At 34.1% G+C, this 27,889-nt stretch overlaps 1 protein-coding gene and 1 pseudogene across 3 annotated transcripts in view; one reads left to right on the top strand and one right to left on the bottom strand.

Moving 5' to 3' along the window:
* PRKG1 (protein kinase cGMP-dependent 1) overlaps positions 1-27,889 on the top strand; it is a 1,094,018-nt gene that overhangs the window by 696,126 nt on the left and 370,003 nt on the right. The gene's annotated exons all lie outside the window — the stretch shown is intronic.
* LOC118604716 lies at positions 15,697-15,815 on the bottom strand (annotated as a pseudogene).

Below are 27,889 nucleotides of genomic sequence, written 5' to 3'. Positions count from 1 at the left end.
ATTCTGTGCCGCTGTTGGCACTGGCATCTGTTCCCAGAAGAACATTAGAATGCAGCTGTGTGACCACTGGGATGTGCATGTAGGAACTGGATTTTCTGCTGGCCCCAGACTATGATGATGATGGCAAGGACCATAATGATGATGAACCTCTGTTTATATCACTTGCCTCACTGACAAATTAGAGACACAGCAGGAACTCTTTGGAGTTTAAGCTACTTAAGCCACCCTGTTGATTCTCAGAAAAACTTTATCCATTAAGGAATCTTTTGGAAAGGCAGTTATGTTTATTTTGTTTTCCTGAACGAAACCTTTCCGTGACTTCTTACTATTCCTAAGAATAAAGCTAAAGTCTATAGCGTTGTCTTCAAATTCCTTTCTCCTCTGTCTCCAGCTGATCTCCCCAGATTCATCTCTCTCCTTTCTCATTCTTGCATTGCTCTAGTCACATGGTGGTCTTTCCTTTTCCGTATATGTTACATGTTCCCTCCCAGTGGAGATTATCCCAAGAAACTCATCTCCCCTTGAACAGATGTATTTCCCACGGTGAGCTATGGTGTAGCGTGTCAAGCATGCCTGCTGTGGCAGAAATAGAATCGAATGTCTCTGAAAACAATTTAAAATTTTTGATTTCCCTTTCCTGAACTGAAAGGCATTAATAATATTAGCTATTAAGTTTCTTATCGTAGCCTCCATAAATAGAATTTTCAAGTTTAGAGATTTCGAAGGTATTTAACTGCACATAGTTGCCCTTGGAATGTCAACATGAAATGACAGATGTGGGGTGGGGCTTGCCTGAAAATTGACATTTTTAACAAGTTCTCAGCTGATGTTCATGCTGCTGGTCTGGGGAACATTCTTGAAGAATCACTGATCGAGGACATAAGATAAAGTTAAAAATATACATATATAATTTTTAGGAAATGTATTTTATGTATTCTAAGTGTTTGTATGACTTACAGATGTGAAGAGTGTCTAGATTTAAATTTTGGCTTCACCATTTATAAATATGTAAACTTAGGCAAATTTCTTTAAACTTAAATTCAGTTTCTACAATCAAAAATAGTGGACCCTCCCACCATGAAAGATGTTAATTAGGAATAAAAAAAAAAAAAACAAAAAAACTAGCAATCACTTATTGAGTGTGTGTTTGCCAAGCAGTGTTCAGAACATTTTAGGTATATTAACTTTTTTAGTCAATAACAAAAATCTATACAGTACTAACAGTATTTCCATTTTACAGATGAGAAAACTGAGGCAAAGAATTCAAGTTCCTTAGCTAGTTAGGGGTGGACCAGTGGTGCCAGAACTGATACTGTGAGACTCTACCCTATGCTGCCTCAATAACTGCTGGATACTCAAATGATAGTCCCTATACCTCGCTGTCCTCCTCAACAAATTGGCATTTACTTTGCCTGGAAATTTGGGCAGTTGGTTGACTTTATCCTTGGTATATCTGGGTTTCTCATTCATTATGTATTTTTTTCTCTAATGAGCCCTCCCCCCAAGCTTCAGTAATCTTTTCTTCCTCTTACTTCCTCCTCCTACCTCACTAGGATATGGTCTCAGAAATATATGCTCTGTAATAGCATAGGAACTGTCATTTGAAATGGCGATGAAAGTGAAAATGTCTTAAGAATTGCATAAGCTCAGTGGAAGGGCCTTCAGTTGTTTGTAAATCCATGTGACCTGCATATAATAAGCAGGCACCATTATTTCTATAATGCAGGGGTCCCTACCTTGGGCCGCTAACTAGTACAGGTCCATGGCCTGTTAGGAATGGGGCCGCACAGCAGAACGTGAGCTCCAGGCAAGCGAGTGAAGCTTCATCTGTATTTGCAGCCACTCCCCAGCGCTAGCACCTTTGCCTCTGCAACCCCTCAGATCATCAAGGATTAGATTCTCATAGAAGCACCAGTCCCTGGTGCTAAAAAATGTTGGGGACCACTGCTCTGATGAATGTTAAATGACAAAGAGCTCAGGATCAGTGTCTTCTGGTATCATATGGTCAAGCATCTGTCTTTGTGGCTCTGGACTCCTTTCTATCCTCCTGCCTGGAGCTTCTCAAACACAGGTGGTTGTCTTTAAGGAGTACTTGATCTTAGGCTGTGTTCTGTGATCTTTTAAGGAATTGGACTATTTGGACATGTACTGATAGAGTACCTTTGGTACAGTTTAACCCAAAGAAATCAAGATGCTACTTTTGGGGAGTGAATTACATACAGACAACAACATAGTCTAAACGAATTGTTGAGATCACATTTGTGGGACATCAAAATCATGATTCTGCTTTCCCCAGATTTTTCTCCTGTAATTTTACAAAAAGAGATAGTAAAATGTATATATAAAAATAGTTTTAAGGACTTTAGAGATTTTTTTTAATTTTTAAAATATAAGTGACCCATTATGCTCTTAAGCTTTGAGCTTTAATGGAGCTTTTCTAGAAGATTATAAAAAACACATTAGAATTAAGCATCACAAAGCTGGCATGGTTCTAATTTGAAGGGAAATAATGTGAAGGATAAATAGAGGCACTTTCTCACTCCATTTGCAAACACGCCTTCTCACAGTTTATCTTGTGGTATCAGATCCATTCTCATTAAAGATGACACAGGGAACAGATAAATAAAAAAGTGGCCATTAATTTATCATTGTCACCTAGCATTCGCATAGATGTCTCTAGATCAATTCTTTTTAGAAAAAAATATAATCTTTGATATTTGTATGATTATACATTGATTTAAAATATTATACATTTTGTATATAGATATTTTCACCTCTACCTGTGTAAATTCTTAGTAATCCTTGCAAATAATTAGTAAGGTACCTGATTCACAGTTTTTGTGGCTAGTATTTCCCATTTGAGTCAAGTAATGAAGCTCACACAGCTGAGTCCAGCTCCCTGGGAAGATGTTCCCAGCTAGGAGCTTAACGCATTGCTCCATTATGCTGCCTCTCCCTGCATCCCTCCGCTGATAGTAGCCTGGCTTTTCTTTGTGGTAACCCTGTGGATACTTTCTCAACACTCCAAAGCAGTGTGATGAAGCAGTTCGCTATTTCTCCATTTCATTGTCATAGCTTTGAACCTTATACATCCTTCCTGAAGTGAATCTTACTTCATTTTTATATCCTTCATATAAAGTCTACTTACAATCCTATCTTTGTAAAAGATTTTCTATGCGAAGGATTAGTGCATCTGGCAGGTAGTTCTTTTTCATAAGGAAAATTACTTTGCAATGAATAAGTTCAGAAGGAATCCAGACACTATTGAGGAAAATAAAAATCTAGGATTTTTTGGATCCTGGCAACCTAAATTTCTCTGCTTGTTGCTGAAGCCTACTTACTCATAGTTGGAGAGGAATTAGAGAATCTCTGGAGTAGGAGTGATAAAATGTTGAGGGACAAAGTAAACATCAGGATGATTTAGACAAAGTATGTGTCTTAGCTTGTACATTTTATCTGTCTTGAGAGGAGGATAGTATATCAGTTTGTGCAGAAAGAAAACGTATGAAAGAGGTGGAATGTGAATCAAAGGTCCTGTTTTTAGGGTTTTGTTTTTATTTTTTTGGCAAAATAAAGTTAGTATAATTTATTTACCAATATGATTTACCAAGGTGGACTTTAAACTTAGAATCTGGCAGTTTATCAGTATGGGTTATTTCCGAACCTGCTTTTCTGCTTTATCTAGGGCTTTCAAAAAGTACACACTGTAAAGGAAAGCCATTAGATGGAGCACCTGGAGTGATGTTTGGCGACAGAAACATGGGCTTAGTGGTGAACACTTGCCCACAGTGAGTTTTTTCATAGCGATGAAGGACATAGGTCAGAAACCAAAAATAAAACAGCCTGTACCTGATACTTTGCACACGTTATCTCAGTTAATTTTGACAAGACCCTTTGAGATGTAGTTGGTGCTATCTCCATTTTAGTGAAGTGGTAACTGCAGTTGTGAAAATGAGCAACTTTCTCGGCATCACATAGCTAGACCCAATCCCAGAATTCCTGTTCTCTTAATTACCATAGGCCAACAACTTCCAGAAAATGGATAATGTCAAAAGTTCAATAGATCAGTATTTATCATTTTTAAAAAATAAAATAAAATTATCCATTGGGAACATGGGAAAAACTCATTCCAAAAATTCATTCTTGGGAATTTATCTTTTGATACATTTCAACCATTATAGAAAGTTACATTAATTAGTGTACTTATGTGTTTAATCATCCATCCATATATGAAAGAAATCTTGAGTTTTTAAAAAGTCATTTAAAAATGAGAAAAGGATTTTTTTCTTTGAAATCTCCTTATAATCATGTCATTTAAAAATTTATATGTATATAATAAGTGATGAAATATTAATGCTAAATCCTAGAAGTATTCCAATTAAGCTGTACAACTTCAGTTATCCTATAAATACATATAGAGAATGTAAAATTATTCATACTTTTCAAGGAAATAAATGAATTCTCTTTTCCCAGTTGACTGGATGGGGTCCAATGGGTAAACACTGCATTTCATGTTTGGAAAAGACTCCTTAAGTACTCTGGTCTTTTGTGCAAACAGAGATAAATCAAAGTTGCCTTAAAGGATGGATTTGTTGGTTTTATTTATTTATTTTTTTAAAGGAATTAAATCCACAAGTAAATCTACCACAAATATAGCCAAGATTTAAGGTATTCAAATTCAAGAACCTTGATTTCAGAGAATTCTGAATTCTTACAAATTTCAACTCTTTTGGTTATATGTGCCCTGAACTCTGTATACTTAGCAGCAAAGCTATTTGTGAGAATTAAGTCCTCATTTTGGAGGCAGGGGAGTTTAGAGATATTAGAGATTTTGTTGTGATCGTTAATCTACGTTCTAATATTGCCTGGATAAAAACATACTATAAGACTATGAATGTGAAAAGTAGCTAAACCCTAACTAGCAAGACATTATTTTCTTGTTAATAAATATTATTCTAAATGGTATTAAGATAAACTTCTTTCCTACCTCCCCTTCTTGTCTCTTGTTTCCTTCCCTATTCTTTCTTTACTCCTCTTTCTCTCTCAATAAATAAGTACATTCAGATAGAGAAGAGCAGTCAATAGCTTCCTAAGTATAAAGTTAGACACAAAAAACATGATCAAAATATTTTTTAAAAAACTTAAACAAGTGTATTTTGCTATTTAAAATGTCCAATTTATATCTGAATTCCTTTCAGACACTTGTTCCTCAAGGTAAAAGGTATCTAAGTATGTAGTAGTAGTGATTGGACCACCTGGCAAAAATCAAGAATTTCATGTTACATATGTAGAATTAGCTCAAATCAGGTTTTGCTAGAAATCTAAGCACACAAAGAAAATAGCTTATTGTATGAGATAAGAAGACAAATCTATGAAAACTGGAGTCTCCTCTAGAAAATATTTTTCATTTATTTAGCCCAGCATAAGTATATATTATCTTCCTAATGACAGTTCACCCAGTCTTCACTCATGCTGACCCAAGCTCTGATTTTCAGAATTCTAACAGCTTGTTAATTGAGCTTTCTGGCACTAAACATTTTTTACTTCAGTTAAAAGCTCTCTCATATAATTAAACAAGAGATAGCTTGTTTGGTTAAAAAAAAAAATCAAGCTCTTCAGAAAAGAGATTTCTTTCTCTTATCATTAATATTTGTTCTCCACATTTCTTATTAGATTGCTCTGGCATCTGAAAGTACATGATTGACTTCTTTAATTAGTTCTTTTCTATATAAATTTCACAGTAATCTGATTATACTATACTTACTATATTTACTTAAAAAAATAATCCAAATACCAGAGGTTTCAGTTCAGAGATTCTTGCGAATTGTCAATAAAGAAATAAAACTGACTTATTTTTACATTGTTTCTACCTTCTAATAGGTTAATTTCCTTCTTTGGACCATATATGGAGTCGTTGGAGAGGACCTAGCCCATTCTACTGCAGTAGTCTTTGACTGCAGAGCACTTTACTCATTCTTTTCTGAGGAGCGTCTGTGGCCTTTATCCATCCTTAAGATTCTTAAACTCAAGACAGAATTATTCACAGCAGATTTTGGAATTAACAATTATACAGTGATATTACATAGCATACTCGAAGTACTTTTAGGACTCAGTTGCTAACATTGCTTTCTATTTTTTTCTGATTGTTTTTTTTTTTTTCCTCAGCTACACATTTGACTTATTTTTTTTCAAGCCCTGGCTGTTTGCTCTCTGGAAATCACAGCATCCATAAATCCTTCCTTCAATATTAGCTTTGTCTCCAAGCTACAGTGCGCCCATGTTTCTGTATACCCCACTATTTTGGTTCACCAACCTGCCTATATTCCTATCCTGGTCTCACCTGGCTCATCTATTGGTGCCACCTATACCTGTTAATTTGATCTCTCCAAAATTAGTTGAAGTTGAATACAATAAAATAAACAGAGGTAGTGCTTTGGGGTGCCAGAAAAAGACAATATGGTCTAGAGGAGTAAAGTGACCCTTTAACTGGAATGGGATGTCGATGAAAGAGCCAGAATGCAAACCATGGAAATAAGTCATAATAGGCCTACCAGGCACATAGAGTTCATGTAACATGGAGTTTATGTGAAAATGAAGGTCTGTGGTTAAGACAGAAAATCAGTGACTGAACCACATTGGAATATTTTAACAAAAGATCTTGGGGAGAGCTGAAGTCAAGAATAAATTCATATTCATTGAGAATTAAAAGCATCATAATCACGAAAATCAAGGCATATGTGACATCTTTATTTTCAAAAATGTTTTTTAAATATAGGTTTTATAAATTTTGTTTTAATTGTCATGCATCAGCAAAAAGTGTACATTTATAAAAATTCTAAAAAATGGGAAAGAAATTGTAATGTCATTTTCCAAATATACCTTCTATCAACATTTGAGAATTCTGCACATAGTATTTTTCCATTTATGTGTAACTTTTACCTAATTGTTCTTATTATGTATATAATTTCAATGTTATTAATATAACATTACATCTTTCTGTGTTATTTCATATTAAATCTTTCCAAATTCCTCTTTGCTGTCTTGTGATGCCACCATTTACTTCTCTACTTGAGTTTTAAGGGCTCGGTTCTGCAAGACGGGGGGATCGGATAGTTGTATTAGGAAAGAGCATTAGAATGAGGGTAATGCAACTTCAACCTACTTATGTATACTTGATGTGAATTCAGAGTAGATGCTAATCAGATAATGCTCGAATAGTGGAAAATGATCAATGTCTAAGAAAGATGCTGAAGAGGTGTGAGACTGACAACTTTAAAAAGAAAAGCTTGTGGATTGGTCTGGAGCATACTTTCCACATTGGGTTTTAGTGTGTACAAAAAAACTTTCCACAGATCCTCTGTATTTTTGAAGGAAGAAGAAATTAAATTGGACATTTCTTAATTTGGGTATAACATTTTTTAGAACAATTTTTTATTGCTATATATCAAAGGCATTAAAGTGTAAAATCTTAAAAGTACAGATCAACACATGCTTATATATTTATATAAATATGTAACTAAAGCCTAGATTAAGATATAGGACCATTCTAGTTCCTTGAGAGGCTCTCCTGTGCCCCTTCTTAGTTAATCTTATCTGTCAGAGATAAGTTCTACCATCATAGATTAGTTTTGCCTGTTTTTCAACTTTGTATTGGAGAAATCCTATAGTATGTGCTTTTCTATTTCTGGTTTATTTTGTTCAACCTTGTCTAGAAGAGTCATTGTTGCTGTGTGTATCAATAGTTCATTCTTTTTTATTGCTCTATAGAACTCCGATGAATAAATATGCCACAGTTTGCTTATCCATTTTCATGAGTGTTCATTTGGATTCTTTCCAGTTTTGAGTTTTTATAAATAAAGCTGCTGGAAACATTCTTGACCACTCCTTTTGGTAAATATCTGCCTTTATTTCTCCTGTATATATACTTTGGAATAAAATTTCTGAGCCAGGGAGGAGACATGTATTTAAGTTTTATAGAAGGTGTCATATAATTTTCCAAAGTGGCCGAACCAATTTATACTACTACCAAGAATATGAAAGAGGTTTGATCCAGATCCTCACCAATATTTAATATTTTAAAATCTTCTTAATTGTAGTTAGCTAAAACATTTTAATAAAATATCATGTCTAAATCATTTTGAATGTATACCCCTTTAACAAAAATTTTTAGTATGCTGTCCATTTTCTATATATATGCCTTTATCTATGAAATGCATATGCTTTTGAATGAAAACATACAGAAAATAAGCATTTTTTAAAAGTAAACTAAAATAGAATTAGTAATATTTCCTTCATCTGCTCCATAGATTCTTACACAATTTATGCAAGATCTCTATTGTGAGGGATCTGTATACCCCACAGATGATAATAAAATTAGCAATTGCCAGAGGAATGACTAATACCTCTTGCACAAAAGCCTTTCCTCACAAGCTCTGTGTACCACCAGTTTTTCCTGCTCCAGTTTTGGACATCATCTAGAGTGAAGTTTGCCTAGTCTAGAATTATAATGTAGAAAAGAACTCGGGGGCTGATGACTGTGAGTCATTACAGTGTAGCCAGCCCCTATGTCTTCCTTTGTGCTGTAGATCAAGCTAGTGCTGTCTTCCTAGTGGACGACTTTATGGCATGTGTGCATGCGTGGAATGTAACCATTTTTTGTTCCATGTTTATTTTGTTTGTGGCTAATTTTTCCTCTGTTATTGGTGATTCTTTTAAACTGGTTTTTCTCAGCATATGATATGGGTATCTCTGACATCTCTGACACTTTTTAGGGCTATCCATGAGGTCAAACCTATTTTCATAATGATACTAAGCTGTTATTTGCTCCTTGCATTTTCATTCTTTCACAAGGGTAGAGTGGAATTTTCCACAGGCTAAAATGGCTAATGGAATATGTGCTTGTATGTTTTTATGTTTTAAAAATATTTTCAGTTTTACTATCTAATATAGTAAATATAGATTGGTGTAACCTATATCAACAAAAGTTCTTTGGGTTCCTCAATAATTTTTAGGAGGTCAAAGGGTCCTGAGACCAAAAACTATAGGTTTCTTATAGTTTTGCAGTATGTTCCAAATAAAAGTGAGCTTTCCTTTTTTCACTGCACTTCTAAGTTGTTATTATTTTTAATTTGGAAACTTGAACAAATGGTAGTTTTCTGGTGGACAGATCCATTTCCATGCTTATAGAAGAAAAATGGGAATTGATTAAGCAATAAATTCTGTTTTCTTCTGTATGACATGAAGTCTGAAACTAACAGTAGAATCATCTTCAAATACAAAGCAAGTTTAAACTATCAGCTAATTTCAAAATGAGGCAGCACATTTTAACATAAGCCATAGAGCTTCCAAATGTTCTCAGTGGAAGGTCATTTCTATTGTCTTCATATCCAGTATATAAAATTTGAGTGCACCTCTCCACTCAAAAGTATTAACTTTTGGCACTTCTGACAGATGTCAGAGAATTCATCCATGCATTTATTTTACCTAGAAATTGTTGAAAGTTTCCTAAAATATTTTGATGTTTGAGAGACACAGGTTAGGGTTCGGTGATAGTTATCTTTTTTTTTTTTTTTTTTTTTTAAGGTTTTCTAAATTCTGTCTTGGAAGTTAGGACGTAAGTGTGTAACATGTCTGGACTATGTTAGCATTTCATAAAACTGTTGAAATGCTTTTAAATATTCCTTCTATATTTTTTACAAGAATTGTATTTATGTAAATTGTTATATTTTCCAGAATTTTCACATCCATGTGATAAATTCCCTCTAAGAGTGCTGTGACAGCATTTATTACGTCTCCTGATGAATATTTTAGTAATCAGATATTAAGAACTTCATTTCCATTATTACCTTGGTTGAGACAACTTTAATTCTAAATCTAACACTCACTTGGAGTAACTTTAGTGCTAGGAGTCCTGTTATGTATTTTTTCTCTGGAAAATTTTATTTTGATACTTTAATTTTTTTGTCTTATTTTATTTATGTTTTGGTATTTTAAATTGTACCCTATCTTTTGGACATAGGCATGACATAAATCAAATACATATGTAAATATTTGTATCATGAATTAGTGTCTAACATAATTGTAAAAGTCAAGGTGTTCAACATTTGAAATTATTATTTAAGTAGCAGTTATAATTTACAAAGAAGAGTTTTCTTCAAATACTTGAGGCTTTACTTTGTATGGTCAACATAATTTTTCCTCATATAAATGGTTTTCAGTCTTTTCTTTCCACTCCAACCCACAAAAGATTGCTGAATTACTCTGATTTTTAAGACTAGGTTGCTATATCCATGATCTGAGTTATCAGCTTTGTAAGTAGTTAAAACTAGTTGTGAGTGTAACCTATATTCACACTGTATAGAGTAAAATTTAGGCAAATTAAATTCAGACCAACTAAGCGGTTTTAGATTTTGAATGTCACTGAGTCACACATGCATGATTTTTATCATATTTAGACTCTTCCAAGCTCTTCCTGCCTTTCTGCTGTTTTATCTTTGAGGAGTAATGAGGCAAGACCAAAAATATTATTTTATAAGAATGAAACACATGTTTTGAGAAGAAAACAAAGTGCAGTAGGTGTTCTAACCAGGCAGGAAAACCAACAGAAGTTAACATTGAATTTTCATAGGTAGGAACTGAGATAAGAGCATTCTAGGCAAAGAGACAGCTTAAGCAAAAGAACAAAAGTGGAAAATTCAGTCAGTTAATGATGCCTTTAGAGAGCATCGCCCATGGTCTGCTCTGCCATTCTTTCTTGTCTGTAATGGCTGCCTGATACATTTCTCTCCACCCCCAGCCTCCCAATTTCTACTTTAACATTTCCCTTGGAAATTCTAAAATGAGTAATCTGATCTTAATTTGGTAAAAATTGAAAGTTTTTGAGAGGGTGTCAGGATTTTAGCTATGTGTTTCTAAAATTAATCTAGCAGGAATATGCAGCAAGAATTGGCATGTGGAGAAAACAGGAGACAAAGGTGGCAAGGTCAGTCATCAAGGCTCAAAACCATCTCATCACTGAAATATCAAGATTGAAGGCCCTAAATTTGATATTTTGGGAGTGGTATCTCAGCAATTTGATCAAGGACAAGAAATAGAAGAAGAGGAAGCAGATAGATTCCAGAAACACAAGATGGTAAACTCGATGTTCTTTCAGGGGTACAGTTCTAGAACAGAGTAGTACAGAGTTGATAACCAGGGGTGGTGGTGTTTTTAGGAGCCATCATAAATTCTCTATCTCATCATCTCTTTCTTGGTTGCATTTCCCTGGCTAGTAGATGGAGAAAATGTGATAGACACCATGGATTAGATTGCAGTGGTGCATTTAACAATGCCTGTGCTGTTATAGATAAGATTGTACAATTCAGGCCAAATATGAGGATAGTCCCACAGCACACTACTCTAAATGCAGCTTTTAAAAACTCTAACAAAAGAGACTAATACCTTGCTACTATAAACCAATATAACTTGCCCTGGATTTTACCCCTTGTGTAAATTCTTAAGATCCTGTTTTAATAAAATGTGTCAAAAGAAAGAAAATCAATTAACTTCTGCCTTTGGGAACGAAGAACCTTTCAATTAAATGTAGTTAGTCCTGCGGGCATTTGTGGAAGTGCCGATGAAGGCAAGCTGACAGCAAAAACTCTGTTTTAGTAGTTTTCTTACATACTTAAGCCTACAGAAATGGCCAAAGTGGAGACCCGTTAAATGTTCACATGAGCTGGATGAACTCCTAGGCCTTTCTCATTTGGAAAAATGGGGTCGCCACTTAGGATAAATGAGTCCTGTCCCATGGGTGGCTTCTGTGTCACTGGGAAAGGAGTTTCTTCCAGAAAGATGGAACCGAGAGAGCCAAAGTGCTTGCTTCCCAGGAAGAGAACAAAGGAAGAAAGGAAAGTTTCTCTTTGTATTCTCTACTCGTTAATTCTCAAAAAGAAAGAAATTAGATTATTTGAGAATTCACTTTCATCACTAAAATATAGCAAGAGGGACAGGAGGAGAAAGAATTTCACTTTCTATTGCCTGCAAGAAAAGATTAATTGAACAAACTTGCAGTACCAAGTTTAGTTTAGTTTCCCCTGAGGAAGAAATAAACAACAGTGGTGCTGAGAAACAGACTCTACATTGTACAGTCCATTAACGCTAAGGGAAATAATTAGTTTTTTCAGTGATGACTGATGAATTATTTTAACTTGTTTATAAGTATTAAGGCCATATCAACAAAGCGGTCTTCTAAATATTCAGGGCAAAGCAAAATACCAAAATCCTTTCTTAAAATTTATTTCAGCTTTAGGACGTTTGTCCCAATTATTTAATTTCCTTGAGCCTATAGTCATTTTCATATACACTCACTAAGTGACAGGATTATCATACAAATAAAAATTATGAGGAACCCTTGCAAAATTAAATATTTTTTCTGCAGTATTTTAGCTAAGTTTCATTCATCAAGATTAAATCAAATGTAACATCTAACTTTTCTGAACATCAATCATAGCTAAACATCAGTAATAACTTGTTTAAGGAAGGACTTGGTATACTGAAATTGTTCTACGAAACATGTGATCATCTTATTTGAGGATCCTTCAGCAGAGAAAAGATAATACTATGTTTTTTACTTTTACATGCTGGAGGTAATGATTCACCAAATTCCACAACTTGGACTTATTAACATATGAGTCTGTATGCATTTCATCATTGAACTACAGTGATTACTATTTCTAGAGGACTGAAATTAAAGACCTCATTTTTACACATAAAGGGAGATTGTGGTGATTATATATAAATAATTGCGTTCAAAAGCTAAAATTGATCGCTTCCTTATTCTGAGAAAGTGCCATGTTATGGAATAAGAAGTTGATTCTCAGATGAATTCCATATATTTTTAACCATTGAATTTTACATTTTTTAATTTTTGGAAGAGTTAAGAAAGTTTGAAATCAAACTATGACATCTAATCAAACAAGGAGATACCTGAAGAATCACAGGTTTTCTTTGGGTACCTGAGAGACTTTTTGTGAGTGATAATAAGAGCTGGTAAAATGATGGTTATGTTAGACTTTAAGACTATGGCAACTATTTTTCCTCGTATTTAGAAAAAATATCTGACTGATTGGAAAAGTAAGTGATGACTTCTTATGTTTACTCATGCTGAAAATGTTTTATATGTGCATGTTTAATGTCTGTAGGTAGAATAAATGCCAGTGAGTTGTCAAAGGAGCTCAACTTCGCAAAGTAGTTTAGAAGCTTAGATTGCCAAGACCTTTACTCTAGCTGATCTTCACATATCATAGGAAGACTTATTTTTCTTCAATAGATAAATATATTTTATAATCTATATGTGAAAATATCAGAAACATTTTATATTGTTGATAACTTCTTGACGAAGAAGACGTGTGACTGACTCACTGGAGCTGGGGTTTGTCTTCAAGACAGATGGAGTTATCCCTTCAATACTGAGTAAAGACAGTACACAAAAATCAATGGTGTGTTAGGAAATTACTTGCTATTTGTAAGGGAAGGAGGAGCCTTTACAATAGCAAAGGTGGTCACAACTTTATATAAAGCATTAAAATTAGCATCACTAACAGTAGGACAATCTGACAGTTTATGGCTCTTGAGGCAATGCAATATGAAGCACACAGCATCATCTGTGGAGTGTTCTTGCTAATAATGTTAAACTTCAATCTAATAAAACCTTTCAACATAACTTTCAGTTTATAGGAAGCACAGGAATATAGGAACAATTTAAATGATGCTACAGTGAACCAAGTAGACAAATGGACATATGAAAATGTGGTCGGTCATTCAATAGAAAACTGTCCCGGTCACTTTAAAATGTGAATGTAATGGGAAAAGTAGTCAGGGGACTGTTCAAGATTAAAGAAACTAAAGAGGCATAATAAGCAAATTAGACCTGTGTTAGTTATTTATTGAAGTATAAAAAATCGCACCAAAACTGAGTGGTTTAAAACAACGAACATTTATCATCCCATGATTTTCGTGGGTGAGAAATTTGGAAATGGCTTGGCTAGGTGCCTCTGACTAAAGATCTCTAACGGGGCTGCAATCAAGCTGTTGACTAAATTGTAATCTCATCTGAAGGCTCATCTGGGGAGGGGAGAGTTGGAGGAACAGTTATCAAGCTCATTCATGTGGCTGTTGGCAGGTGTCAGCTCCTTGCTGTGTGGGTGTTTCCACAGGACTCCCTCACAAATTGGCAGCTTTTTTCTTTCAGGATGATTCAAGAAAGAGTAGAGAATGTCCAAAATGAAATCCATAGCCTTTTATAACTTAATCTCAAAAGCAACATACTTTCACTGTTACTATACTCTTGTCTTTAGAAACATTTCAGTAGATCCAGCTTACATGAGAGTGCTAAGGTGGCAAAATTATATAAGAACATGAAGAGCAGGAGACTGACACCATTTAGGACTGTCTTAGAGGCTACTGACCACAGCTGCATAAAGCCACAGTAGATCTGATGACTTTTATTATACCCACTAAAGCTATGATTTTCTACTCCTTTTATAGTTCCTTGAGGTTTTTTTTTTTTAAATCAGCTTTTCTTTTTCAAATTTCTATGCTCCCAAAATATAACCTCTCTTCTACCTAAATCTATTTCTTTACTCCTTCGATCCTTCACATTATATTTACTCTTTGATAGTATTTAGTGTGATCTGCATCTGCTGATCAGCTATGTCTTCACTAGAGCTACATTTAGAGCCATCTGACACTTAATTAGTTGTTAAAAATACTATACGTTCTTTAATCATATGTAATGCTCTACCTTAAAATTTTATCCCAGGCTATGCACATTTATTAATATTAGAAAGTTGAATTACTTATTTTTTTCTAGTTCTGGTGCAATATAATTGTGATCTCAACAGTGTAATCATTTATTAAATTGTTTTTAAAGTGACTTTAAAAAGCTTTTGGAATAACATTCAACACTTTCAACCATGAGATAATAATATCCCCAGAAATAATTACTAAATCTGTGTTAAATTTTTCTGCCTTTTTTTCCTACTAATTTCATTAACTACCTTGTATAGCATCCAAAACTATTTCTAGATTAGGGTTTTTTCTGTATTGCTGTATCTTTTCCCAACAGTATATTGATTGTCAAAATGAATATCATCGGTAGAACTTAGTTCAGATTGATACATGCCAATTCCTTCTGTTCTTAGGGATATTTAAGAGGAACAAGGGTTGATTTTTAGGTATTTTGTGTTCTGTGAAATCCAGGGTATTTTCATATTTTAACCCTAGGACCAGGAGATTTTAATGTGATACTTAAAAAAATGTTTTTCTGAGAGCAAACTCACTATATATTCATGGTAGAAAATATAGAAATTACAAGTAGCCATAAATGATAAAGTAAAATATACTTTAACCCTCCACCCAGGAAAACTCACTGGTAACATTTTGGTCTATTTTAAACCATCCTTCCTTTACCCACCAAGAGATTATATATGAGGGAAGGTGAGGATGTCTGCATGTAAGAGGATAAGAGAACAAAGAAACAACAACAACAACAAAAGATTAAAGAAGCCTGAGGGTAGGAAGGCCATCTAGAGCTGGTAGGGTGTCTCCATAAACTTTTTCTTTTTTTTTTTTTTTAGGCAAGGCAACACTAGGTTGTCCTCACAGATTGCAATTACCTTGTCAGCTTACAATAGCTTTTTTTAAAAAAAAATTTTATACATACAGCACCTGGTCTTCGTAGGTGGTGTCCCATCCAAGTACTAACCAGGCCCGACCCTGCTAAGCTTCTGAGATCAGACGGGATCAGGGTTATTCAGGGTAGTATGTCCATAGACTCCGTAAATTTTAAAAGTCCCAAGTTACTCCTAGTCCTTGCTATATCATCTCTAGAGTTCTCTGCATTTCTAGGGTGACTTATTCTCATTAGTACAAAATGGCTAGTCTCGTTTACCTTTCATCTCTGTGTTGTAATCAGTAGGACGGAAGAGGAAAATTGAATGGGGGCCACTCTCTGCTCTTAAAAGAGACTTCCTCAAAATTCCATATGGAAAAATATAAATACTTAGAATTGGTTGGAATTTAGTTCACCTAGTTGCAAGTATAGCTGGGTACAAAGTAGAAATCTTAGAGAAAATATAAAAATAAATGAAAGGCAATATTAGAATTTATATCAGCAAGAATTCTCTCTAGATGGTAGGATAATGGGTGACTTAATTTTCTGTGTGTTTGTGTGTATGAAAAGTACACACACACACACACATATATACATATATATACACATGTGTATATATGTGTGTACATATATATATATTTCCTATAGTAAACTTATAGTTACTTTCTGTAAAATAGCTGAATATATCAGGCATTTTTCATTTGTTTTGAAATAATTAACTACAGTTGACCCTTAACCCATGCGGGGGTCAGGGGCACCAAACTTTTGTACAGATCAAAATCTGTGTATAACTTTTGACTCTTTCAGAACTTAACTACTGATAGCCTACTGTTGAATGAAAGTTTTACTAATAACATCGACTATTAACACATATTTTGTATATGTAATATATACTGCATTCCTACAATTAAGTTACAGAAAAGAAGACACATTCAAGAAAATCACAAAAAATGTATTTACCATATTTATTGGGAAAAAAAATTCATACCTGAGTGGACCTGTGCAGTTAAAGGTCAAAGTTAAACCTGTGTCATTTAAAGGTCAAAGTATTTTCTGTTTTAAGAAAAATCTGCATAAAAATCAGTACTGGTATTGTCATTTTGAAGAGAAGTAAACTGATTCTTCAGAGACATTGAGAAATTTTTCAATACCACAAAGTTTATGGAAACTGTTAAGATGGAAAGTTGATGGAAACTGTTAAGCGTTTAAAAGATGTTGTTTTAAATTAGTGCTTATTGCACAAAGCTACAGTTGCTCCTTCAGAGGAGAACTGATGTTTATTAAGCGCCTCGATGTGCCAAGTGCATAAAATATATACATAAGATTCCCAGTCGACTTAATCATTGAAACCAAAGATCAGCAAACATTTTCTATAAAGAGCCAGCTCATTAATATTTTAGGCTTTTTGGGCCAAGAAACAAAATCAGGAATACTGTTTAGGTACTTATATAACCAAATATAAAACAAACTTCTTTTTTTCCCCAACCATGTAAAAATGTACAAACCATTCTTAACTCATGGAGGTTAAAAATCAGGTGGCAGGCCCTTGCTTGCTGACCTATATTCTACAAAGCCCAGTGAAATATACAGATAGTGATTTTCTCTTTCTGCCAATGAGCAAATAGTGACTTAAGAGTGCTTGTCTATGTTCACGAAACTAGTAAATAGCAGGGCTGGGATTGAGCCCATGTTTATGTGACTTCAAACCCTATACCCTTTCTACTTGGCTATGCTGTAGAACGTGTAAACTCTTTTATTGAAATATAGGTTTTCTAGTGGAAGAAAATGTCATCTTAAAAGGGAAGAATATTTCTAGACCCTTTCAGGATTGTGAGGTTTGAAGTTAGGCATTTCCATCTCACCCGATGCCACTTCAAGCAAGTTGACAACCCATTTAATAAAACACGAATAAGCTCTTGAAAGAGTGAGGCCGTGTCTTGTTACGGCATTTATTTCATTTCAAGTGAAATTGGTTTTGCTCTTCGGCATTAGTGTAGGTTAGAATCTTTGTGTTCACAGGGGGAAAAAAGAGGAAAGATAATATTTTAACTTTATTTGAAAATAGAGATTTCGAGAGGTTATAAGCAATGTTTTTCTTCCCCATTCTATTTAAATTATATTGTGATTGTCTTTTTAAGGACGAGCGCTCAGATGCCTGGATTGTCACCCAAAGGATAAACATGGAATGCAATGTATTAGTTATGACTAGCAACAAATCTGCCCCGGCCAGGGGGACCTGACTTGCTGAGCCATGCACTCAAAAACAAGAAATGACAGGTGACAATCGAAGTTGACAAGGAGGGGCCTCTTAGGAAGGTGTCTTGTGAATTGAATATGAAGAGTGGAGTTACTGAGTGGCCTAGAAGTTCATTGTTTCTCAATAGCTAGAGGTTTAAAGAACGTTGACAGAAATAGTCACTGGGTGTCTATTAATTATAGCTAACCTCTGTTGAGTTCCCATGGCTTGCCAAGCTTATCACATAGCTAGTCGTGAAATTCTAATTTTTATAGGAACCCTGATAGGTATTTATTATTTCTACTTTATAGATGAAGAAATTGAGTCTCAGAGTGATTAAGTTGTTTCTGAGGTCACACATTTGAAGGCGGCAGTGCTGCATCTAAATACAGTCGTTAACTTAAAGCTTATGCCTTTTCCACCTTACCATACTACTGCTTATACTAACTAGTTAATGTGCACCAGAGGGCAGTGCTGGGGGCGTGCACAGAGCATTTCTTTGACTGTTTTAACATAATTTTGCTTGTGAGGTGGATACAGCATTTCCAGTTGAACTGAAACCACAATTATAGGTAATTTGTGGTTCCTGTATTCATTGAATATATTTGGGGAATAATGTGACTTTTTTTTTTTTAATTTGGAACCCATATATATTAAGCTACTGAAAAACTGAGAAAATGAGATATTTTTTACTTTGCTGCTGCTGAGGTTTCATGCCTAACCATACTGAAAGGGAAGAAGTAGGTTATTTTTTTCTTCAGTTAACATGATTGTACAGCACAATTCAAATATAAAGATTGTCAAAGTGAAGTCTACAGAAATGCTTTACTGCGAAGGTAGAGCTTGCTTTGAGATGAAAGTTAATAGGTTTTACAAAGTCTTTCTAAATAAAACATTTAGAACAAACTTCTCAAGTCTTTTGAATATGGTAAAGTGATTAAATAACATGCTTTGTTAGGCATTGAAGAATATGAGTGGAAATATGAACAGCATTTTATTGGTTTGAGGCCTTTTATGTTCTAAAGCTATTTACTTTTCTGGCATCATCTCTTGCTGTTTGTTACCACAGATTTTTTTTTTTATTCCTGCCGTAAACTTTATTTCTTCAAACGCACATATTTCTTACTTTTCCTCTGGAGCTTTGCCCTCATCCTGCTGTAGAGCCGTGCTCCCTCTCTATTGAGCCAATGCTCGCTGGTTCTTCATCTACCTATGGAAATAGCCCCTGCCCCGCAACCCTATAGTCCTGAGACTAGAGTCCTGTCCTCCACGAGCTCAGAACCCATATGAATTTCTCTAATATTATTTGCTGCAATGTCCTGGCATTTACATATTGATTTTCCCACTAGGCTGTGAATTCCTTGAGGGCAGAATTTATTATTTTGTCTCCATAATATAATGCCTGGTCTGTAGCACAGACTCTGCTAATGCTTATTAGTTGATTTTATGTATTAAGGTTTGTTTAATCTCCCAAATAATGTGTTTTACTTTTAATTCACCTAGCATTCTGCTTTTATGCAAACTTTTAATTGTTGAAGTACTATAGCAAAAGAAAATTCACTGCATCAGTTGTTTAGATTTGCCCACTTCATTGCTATGGACTTTTCTCAGAAAGTCTGAAAACTGGTTTACTTGCAACTCTTTTTGGCCAATATCAATATAAATTGTTAAACATAGTAATAAAGACATTTATTAGTAAAAAATAGATTGAAAAGTGATGGAATATATAGCTCATGATGAGGACTTTTAAGAAAAATATTTAAAATATAACATTCAAGGTAATAGTGAAATTTCAATAATATATGTGCTCATGTACCTTAATTTAAAGAATTTCCTTTGTTCTGGCCCCAAAGTTTTTTGTTCTTTTTGTTTTTAATTGTTTTTTTTTTGTTTGGTTTGTTTCTCCAGAGTAATAAAATATAACAAGATATATATATACACATCTTGTTTTATATATATATATTTTATATATATATTTTATATATATATATATATATCCCTATTATCCTCTCATATCTGTGTCAAAAAAGTGGAAAGATAGTTAAAAGCCATATGGGAAGAGACAGAAAATACAAATTTGAGTAATAAAGTCCTACACAGCCTTTGGGCAGTTCTAGCAGTTTCTACAAGGAGTTGTTTGCTAAAACCCAATCAAATCTCCAATATATAATTCTAAAGGGAGCCTTCTTTTTAAATCAAAGATAGAAATAGTCTTATGTTGAAGGTGTTCTACAGCTGTCAATTATCAGCCTCACTCATTGGGGTCCTAATACCTGCTTCTTTGTCCTCTTTGTTCCTAAGTACCAAACCAAACCTTTTTCTTTTCCCTAATTCTAGGAAATCACAAGCTGGTAGTAATAGGGATTTTCCAAGTTGAAGAAAAAATTTTGATGTCCCTAGGTTGTTTAGCAGACTGATTGGAGTAATAGGAAATGAAAACAACAACAAGTTGTTCTGAACCAAACACATTTTTTAAGTGCTGAAATAGTCTAATTTTTCCAGCCCAAGCAGCAGCAGCTGATTATAGGCTACATTAACAACACATGAATTTTGAGGCTGAAATATTTGAAGGGAGATTCAAGAATCTGACTGTAATAAGAGCTCTAATCACATTGAGATCGTCTGCCAGAGTAAATGGGCTCTGCATCAGTGATATGTCAGAAACGTAGAAATTGATATGTTAGGATTGCCCCGCTTCTATCATCATCACAAGGAAGGGCTGTTCTTTTTTCTTTTTTCTTTTTTCTTTTTTCTTTTTTTTATTTTTAACATTTATTTAAACATAGGTTTTCAGAATTTGAATAATGTTTGAAATACATAAAGATGAAATACACATGGTTATTTAATGAAATGCACATGACCTTCCCAACTCATTTCTACTACCCTCACTTAATATGTTGCTGTACTTTTCTGAGTTTCATATTTAAAGTAATGGTGGAAACATTTAGCGTAGAAGCCAACAAATTGATCTTTTCATTTCCCCCATGTCCAGCCCATCCCCCCACCATGTTTAGTGGAGACATTTAATCCAGTGATTCAGGGAACAGTTTCAATGTTTGCATTTAGAATAAGAAAATGGATGACAAGGAAATAGAGTCAGTAGCAATACATGCCTCATTGATTTCACATAAAGGTAATATTTTTGAAAATTCATCTTTATTTGGGGATGTGTGTAAAACTGACAGGAATTATACTGAAAACTAGCCAAATAGCTATAATAAACAGGGAGCTGACTGCTTTGGATATCCATAGTTCTTAATAATCATAGTAATTTACTAACCAATACTCTGAAAGGAATAACTGTTCTCTACGTTACTGTAATTACTGTAATAATGTGGAGCCTTGCCTTCCTATGAAAGTTAAATTGCCAAATTTTGTTGATGAAACAGAATCTCCTATAGCTTCTCACTGACCTAGTCCCATGAGGGGAACCCCAATGTAGGTAGGGAATTGCTCTCTAATATTAGTTAGCCAATGTTATCCATTATTATGTGGATAGAATTTGCATTAACCAATAGCAATACTCTCCTTTTTTTTTTTTAACAAAAGCATTTTATTCCATTTATAGTTAAGAAATGCAGTATCTAAGTAAGTTTTGTCTATAATTCTTGAGGATGCCATTTTGACTAACAGAATTCACTATGTGACAGCCTTGTCTTTCTCCCAGGCATTTCAAATCTAGTTTTAATTTAGATCAGCAGTTTAGGAACAATCTATTTGCCAAATGTGTGTGGCAGACCATCTCTTTTCTCCCTAATATCTGTCTGTGGAGCACTTTGAGATTTTGCTAAAATGATGAATTGATATGTCTGGCTGGAAACAGCTTGTTACCCAGAGCCGTGGTGTACATAAATTGGGAGCCTGCACTCTGAAACAAAGACCACAGGTGGTATCTTGTAATAAGGCATCTGTGGATGTTAAGGATTTTTGAAGTTGTTTGATTTTTTCTCGTTTTTCTCCATTCAACCTAGAGTTTTCTTATTAAGCTAACATCTCATTTGCTAAAAGATTTGTTGTATTATTAGAGGAAATGCCTTTACATTTCAAATATACCCGTCTATTTTTATTCTGATACTTTTTACAATTATGTATTGGCTGACAACTTATATGGATCATGGAGTTTCAGGAGGCCCAGAACACAGCTTTTCTTTGTAATGTTACCTATGTCCTTATTGAACCTGCTATTTTAAAGAAAAATAAGCACAATGTGGCATCTGTGACATAAGAAAACCAATACTAAATTTTAGACAATAGTAGGGTAATTAAAATATAGGGCTTTATCTTTATGGAATATAAATTATGAATTCCCAAACTTCCGTGTTGGAGATGTCAGAGTTCATCTAGTCCGGATTGCCAGTTGACAAGTGATTTAATTACCTTGTCAAATATCATTTTTATACCTACTTAAATCATTCCAGTGATAGAGAACTTACCTCCTCTCAAAGAAGCTCACTGCATTTTCAGAATGCCTCCTGGCCTCTCTATAACTTATCTCCAGTGAGCCAATCTCACCCTCTGTCACTTACAACTAATTACTGTTTAACTCGGTTTTGTTCAACAAACATGCATTGGACATTCACTCTGCCAGGCATGAGTCAGATTTCTGGGCTGCATGGTTGAAGAAGAGACAGTCCTTTTTTTCCAAAGAGTTTATAGTCAATTGGGGTGGCAGAAAAGGGAAAACAAGATTACGGTATAATATATGCCATGTTAGAAATAAGCACAGAGTGATTCAGGAATGTAATAAGAAAGTTCATAATGTGGACTTACAAGTAGGCTTTCAGAAGGAGGTAATGTTTAAGGTCAGTTCTGAGGGAAGCACAATGAATTACAAATATTAAAATAGTATAAGTTTTTAACAGATGAAAAAACTTCCTTGTGCAGTTGCATTTTCCAATTTAGTAGTGTCAAAAATTTATGTTGTGACTGAATTTGTTCAAACAAAAACAAGTGAAATATGATAGATTCTTGAGTTTTGTAATGGACACTTCTGGAGAACTTTTTGGCTAACACAGATTCAACATTGGTCAGCTGGACTCCTTTCAATGACTCACTGACTCTAATCTCACTCTCTGATTCACACTTGTGTTCTGGGCTTTACATACAGTATTTCATTTGATCTTCATAACAGTGCTCTCAAGTAGATACAGCAATCAGCATTATAGATCATGATTCTCCTGGGTCTACCAGTTACAAACTGTGAAAACTGAATCTGGCATTATTAAGGTGGAACTGTATTTTTGAATTATATGAAGGTAATGCCCCCAGCTAATGACTAGGTGATATGAGAACACATTCTCTGGGACACTGTCCAACTTGCATATAGCTTTAACCAATGGAAGCAGGCCCTTTATTGCTCTAGAAGACATCTGAATACTAAAAGAGGGCACCATCTCATAGGGGCTTCCAGCCACTTCCCCCCTCTGACCTTTATGTGTGGTTCTTACAGTCTTGGTCAGTACTGGCAAACATGCTTCATGGCACTGGGGTTTTCACTCATCTATATTATAAGAAAAGTTCATGCTTTGTATTTGAGTGGCATTTAGCAATAATTTTGAGACTGCTATTAGAATTTTACATTGGATTACAAAGTTATATATTTATGTGTTTGTATATTATGTATACATATATGTGTATAAAATACATATATATCACTTTAAAGTGTGACTTTTCTTTGTTTCTTATATATGCATATTTGTGGTAATGTATATTATGTGCATGTGTATGTGACATTGTGTATATTACATAATTTTAAGAAAAAGCAAACATTCATTGAGCTCCTATTCTTGGTTACCAAATTAGGATATTATCTTGCCTGCCATTTCTGACCAAGAAATAGGGATCAATTTAATATTTTAAAAAATTTAGGATATTAATAGAACTACATTTAAGGCTTTGGGATATTTTGAGATCAAATGACAATTATGATTGCAATTCTAATACCAATTATCACTAAAAATCTCTAGATGTAAATTTTTTAATAAATTGTTTTTTACTTAAATTTTATGAAATTAATTTTAATTTAAATACTGATTTATAAGAATAGTTATTTATTTAAAAAGTTTTTGAAGTGTTTTTGTTTCTCAGAGAAAATAAAACAAGTTCACATGATCAGCATTCAAATGATAGGACGGTCACCATATTTGGGTGGGTGCATACTAGGTCAGGTAGTAGCAGTTAGGTTGCCATGGTGACCATTTAGAATCTTGTTTACTAGGTTATGTAGGCAGCTTCATATAAAAGATCTCACACCAGCTTAGTGACTATTCAAAATAAATTTTTGGAGGAAAGAAGCAGGTCAAATATTAAAAAACAGCAGCCATACCCCTAATACGATGTTCATCTTGAATCTTGCCCATCTCCTGTCTGCCAAGCTTAAGTAACAGCTATTCCCATTATTGAGAAGGTGAAATGGATCATAGGACTGCCTGACTTTGAATAGGGATTACCAAAATAATTCTTTATGTTGCTACCATTTCTCGATTTATGATCTGACTTGCATTTGGAATGCACACAACATCCTTTGCTTTTACATAGAAATATTAAATTTGAATCAAATTATAAATGGGATACTTGTTAAAAAAATGTCCGTAGAAACTCCCTGGTTTAGTTTTTACCTCTCCTATTGTTCCACTAAGAAATGAGTCTCTTTCCGTTTGAAAGAAGCAAAGTAAATCAAGATAAGGAGGAATAAAGAATAAAAAGAAAAGAGTGTCTTCATGTTTAGTTATTATAGAGTTATGCATATTACTATGTTCACACAATTCACTTGTGGTTAATAAAATTTAAATTTTTTAAAACTTAGAAATAGTTTTTGTTATTCAGTGCATTTGTCCATAACTCCATTTGACAAAAAGAAAAAAAATATTAAAAGAATGACATTTTCAAGATTATGTGACAACACTGATAGTATGATGAGCCATCATTCTCATGACAGATTTTGGAGAGGGGAGAAGAACCCAGTAAATACATGCAATGACTGTAAGGCAAGGTCTAATTACAGAAATGTCAAAATGTGAAGGAAGCATTCTTCTTAGGAGGAAAAAAAATGAAAATTAGTAATAAAAGGATATTAGTGAATAAGAGGATTAAAAGATTAAGAATAAAAAAAGCAATATAGGTCATGCAATGGCTGCTGTTATTAGAATTTTGTTCTGATGATGAAATGTTTTTAAAAATATCTTGAGAGATATTTGTATGCCTATGACTTTGATATGTATTCATACCTATAATTAATTTTAAGTCACATTTAGTTATTGCTCCTAAAATAAAATATGTGCTTTCACTTTTATTACTATAAAATCATTTGGCACCAAATTCTACTTTGCTTTTGGCAGGAAGGATAGCTGTGGTTTACCAACAGGAAGGATGACAGAGCATTGGGTTTGGCACAAATTCTGAAGGAATATCAGGGGCTAACAACTAGGCAGGTCAATAAAGAACAAAAAAAGTTTAATTCAAGGTCTAGATTATGTTGGAAGCCAGAGGGATGAAGTGTCATATAAAAGACAAGAACAGGAATTCACATGTGGTCCAACCAAAAGTCCGTTAAGCAATTTGCCTTGCCAGTGTTTGTAGGTCTACAGTGAAATATCTGATAATGCTTCTTGAGGATGCCAAACAAGCTCTTCCCTTGACGAGACTGGGTTGAGTTTTTGTTAGACCATCATATATTTGTTGATTATCCTGTATTATTCCAATGCATCTGTATTAAAGTATATGTGAAGAAAAGTAATTCTAAATTGGTCCCACTTCCTTACCTCAGTTCTTGAGTAAATAAAATGTGCTGTACTATATAATCTCACTTCTTGTAATAAGATTGATTTCCAACCCACATGTGTAAATCACCTTTATCTTGGAGTGGGTGATCACACTTGACAGTTTTGTACTACCTTTAATGAACATAATATTTTATAGTTGACAAAATAATTTTCATTGTTACTTATTTGGGTGATATGTTCCCCACAATGTCCTTTATATACAGTACTTAACATATATTAATTAAATGATATAGTTCTTCTGTCTGACCAAACTTCGTTGAAAAGCTTTTAAAAGTAAGTGCAGATTTACTATTTGCCATTTACTTTTGTTTCTGATTATCTGCAATTACAAAGTTATAAAACAATGTATATATACCCTTAATTCTGAAATTAATCCAAGAACCAGCTCCCTAAAAATGGACAACCAAACACCCCACATGTACCCAAGCAGACGTTTAGATTTTAAAGATACCTAGGGATGAATGCATCAGTGTTTATTGTTAAAATAATTCATAGAGAGAGCTACCTCCCCAGACGAGCTGAGGTGCTCATCCCTTTCTAGACTAAAACCTTTACCTGATGAGCAAATTGGAAGAACCGTTATTTTGCTTCCATTCCTGTTCCTCTGATGAAGCATTAACAAACAGTAAAACAGCCAAAGAAGAAAAATCTGATAATTTGTATCAGTCCTTGAATATGTGACTCAGTTTTATTGGGGTTTAATGATTAAAATTAAGATTGACAAAATCGAACTGGTCTATTGTCCATGAGCTTCACCATGATCAAATAAATGAAGACTGATAATAAACCAATGACAGGATTCTATTATATCTATAATACAAAGTTTCTTTAAATCTCAATTCATCAAAAGGATTAAAGGTTTCTGGTTAATTTTTTCTATCATACTAACATATATAGAGCTATGCAGATTTTATCTATATGTTCACTAATAGTCACAGAACATGATATAGTTTGTTTTTTAATATCTATGAGTGTTAGAAAATATCTATGCCCGTGCCCACTCTCAGCAAAGATATCAGTTCCCTTTTGCAAAGATTTAATTTTGTTGGTATCTTGTTTATTCCATGAAGAAAATAAAATTAAAGCTAAACAAGATACAAATGTCATATTAGTAGGGTTTAAAAGCATAACTTGGACATGGTTCCATAGTGTAGTAGTTAGCACGTCTGCTTTACACGCAGAAGATCCTGGGTTCACACCCCAGTGGAGCCATGGTCCATGGTCTATGATTATGCCACCCTGAACAAGCTTGATGTCTGATCTCGGAAGCTAAGTAGAGCTAAGCAGGGTCGGACCTGGTTAGTACTTGGATGGGAGACCACCTAGGAAGACCAGGTGCTGTAGGCTTATGTAATAATATAAAATAAAATAAAAGCATAACTTATTCTGGTTAGTACTATTCATATGAAAAAACATAATTGTTCTGTAAAAATATTATCTACATTAACTACTTCTTTGTATCACAATATGGAAGTACTCTCAGAATATTTCTTTTAGAGACACAGAATTTTGGCATGCTTAACATGAGTTCTGGAGGTATCCCGGAGTTCAAATTCCTTTTCTTCAAAATGAGCTAATGTTAAAACTTGCCTGGTAAAATGTTTTTGGGGGGGAATTAGTGATAATGCTCATCAAGCACTTAGCACACAATTTAGTACATAGAATATGCTAAATAAATAGTTGTTACCTATCAGTTAAATCTTTGAGAAATGTGTCAGATCTCTAAAATAAATCCTAATGAAGTGCTTCTTTCTGTTTTTTTTTTTTAATTTTTTAGCCTACTTAAATCTTTTTTTAAATAAAATATCAGAAATAAGTTCTTTGTAGCTAAAGGATTAATATCAACAGCTTTGACAACAGAGTCTAAGTCTTGATTGTTGCTAATATGAATTATAACTGACGGCTAGTTTTCAACACTACTTGGCATAGTCTCTAAATTGCCTGAAGATGTTTTGATGATTCAGATTCAGAATAAAGTATTCTCTAAGTAGGATTGTTAGACAACAGCAGTCACTTTGGAATGGTTTTTATCCTCAAATGGAAATGCCTGTTTTGAAGTTGGGTCATGAATTAGTTTGCAATAATGTTACCTCAGGTGGCATAAAAGTATACACAGTGCTACTAAAAATCAGTGACCTGCATTTTGATTTCAGGGAGCATTTTTTTATTGTCGTTTTTTAAGAAAGCATAAAATAAAGGGAGTAGGCTGGTGGAAGGCAG

The sequence above is a fragment of the Rousettus aegyptiacus genome, unplaced genomic scaffold, assembly GCF_014176215.1.
Source record: "Rousettus aegyptiacus isolate mRouAeg1 unplaced genomic scaffold, mRouAeg1.p scaffold_m13_p_6, whole genome shotgun sequence".
NCBI lineage: Eukaryota > Metazoa > Chordata > Mammalia > Chiroptera > Pteropodidae > Rousettus > Rousettus aegyptiacus.
This window is presented reverse-complemented; position numbering and strand designations above follow the sequence as displayed.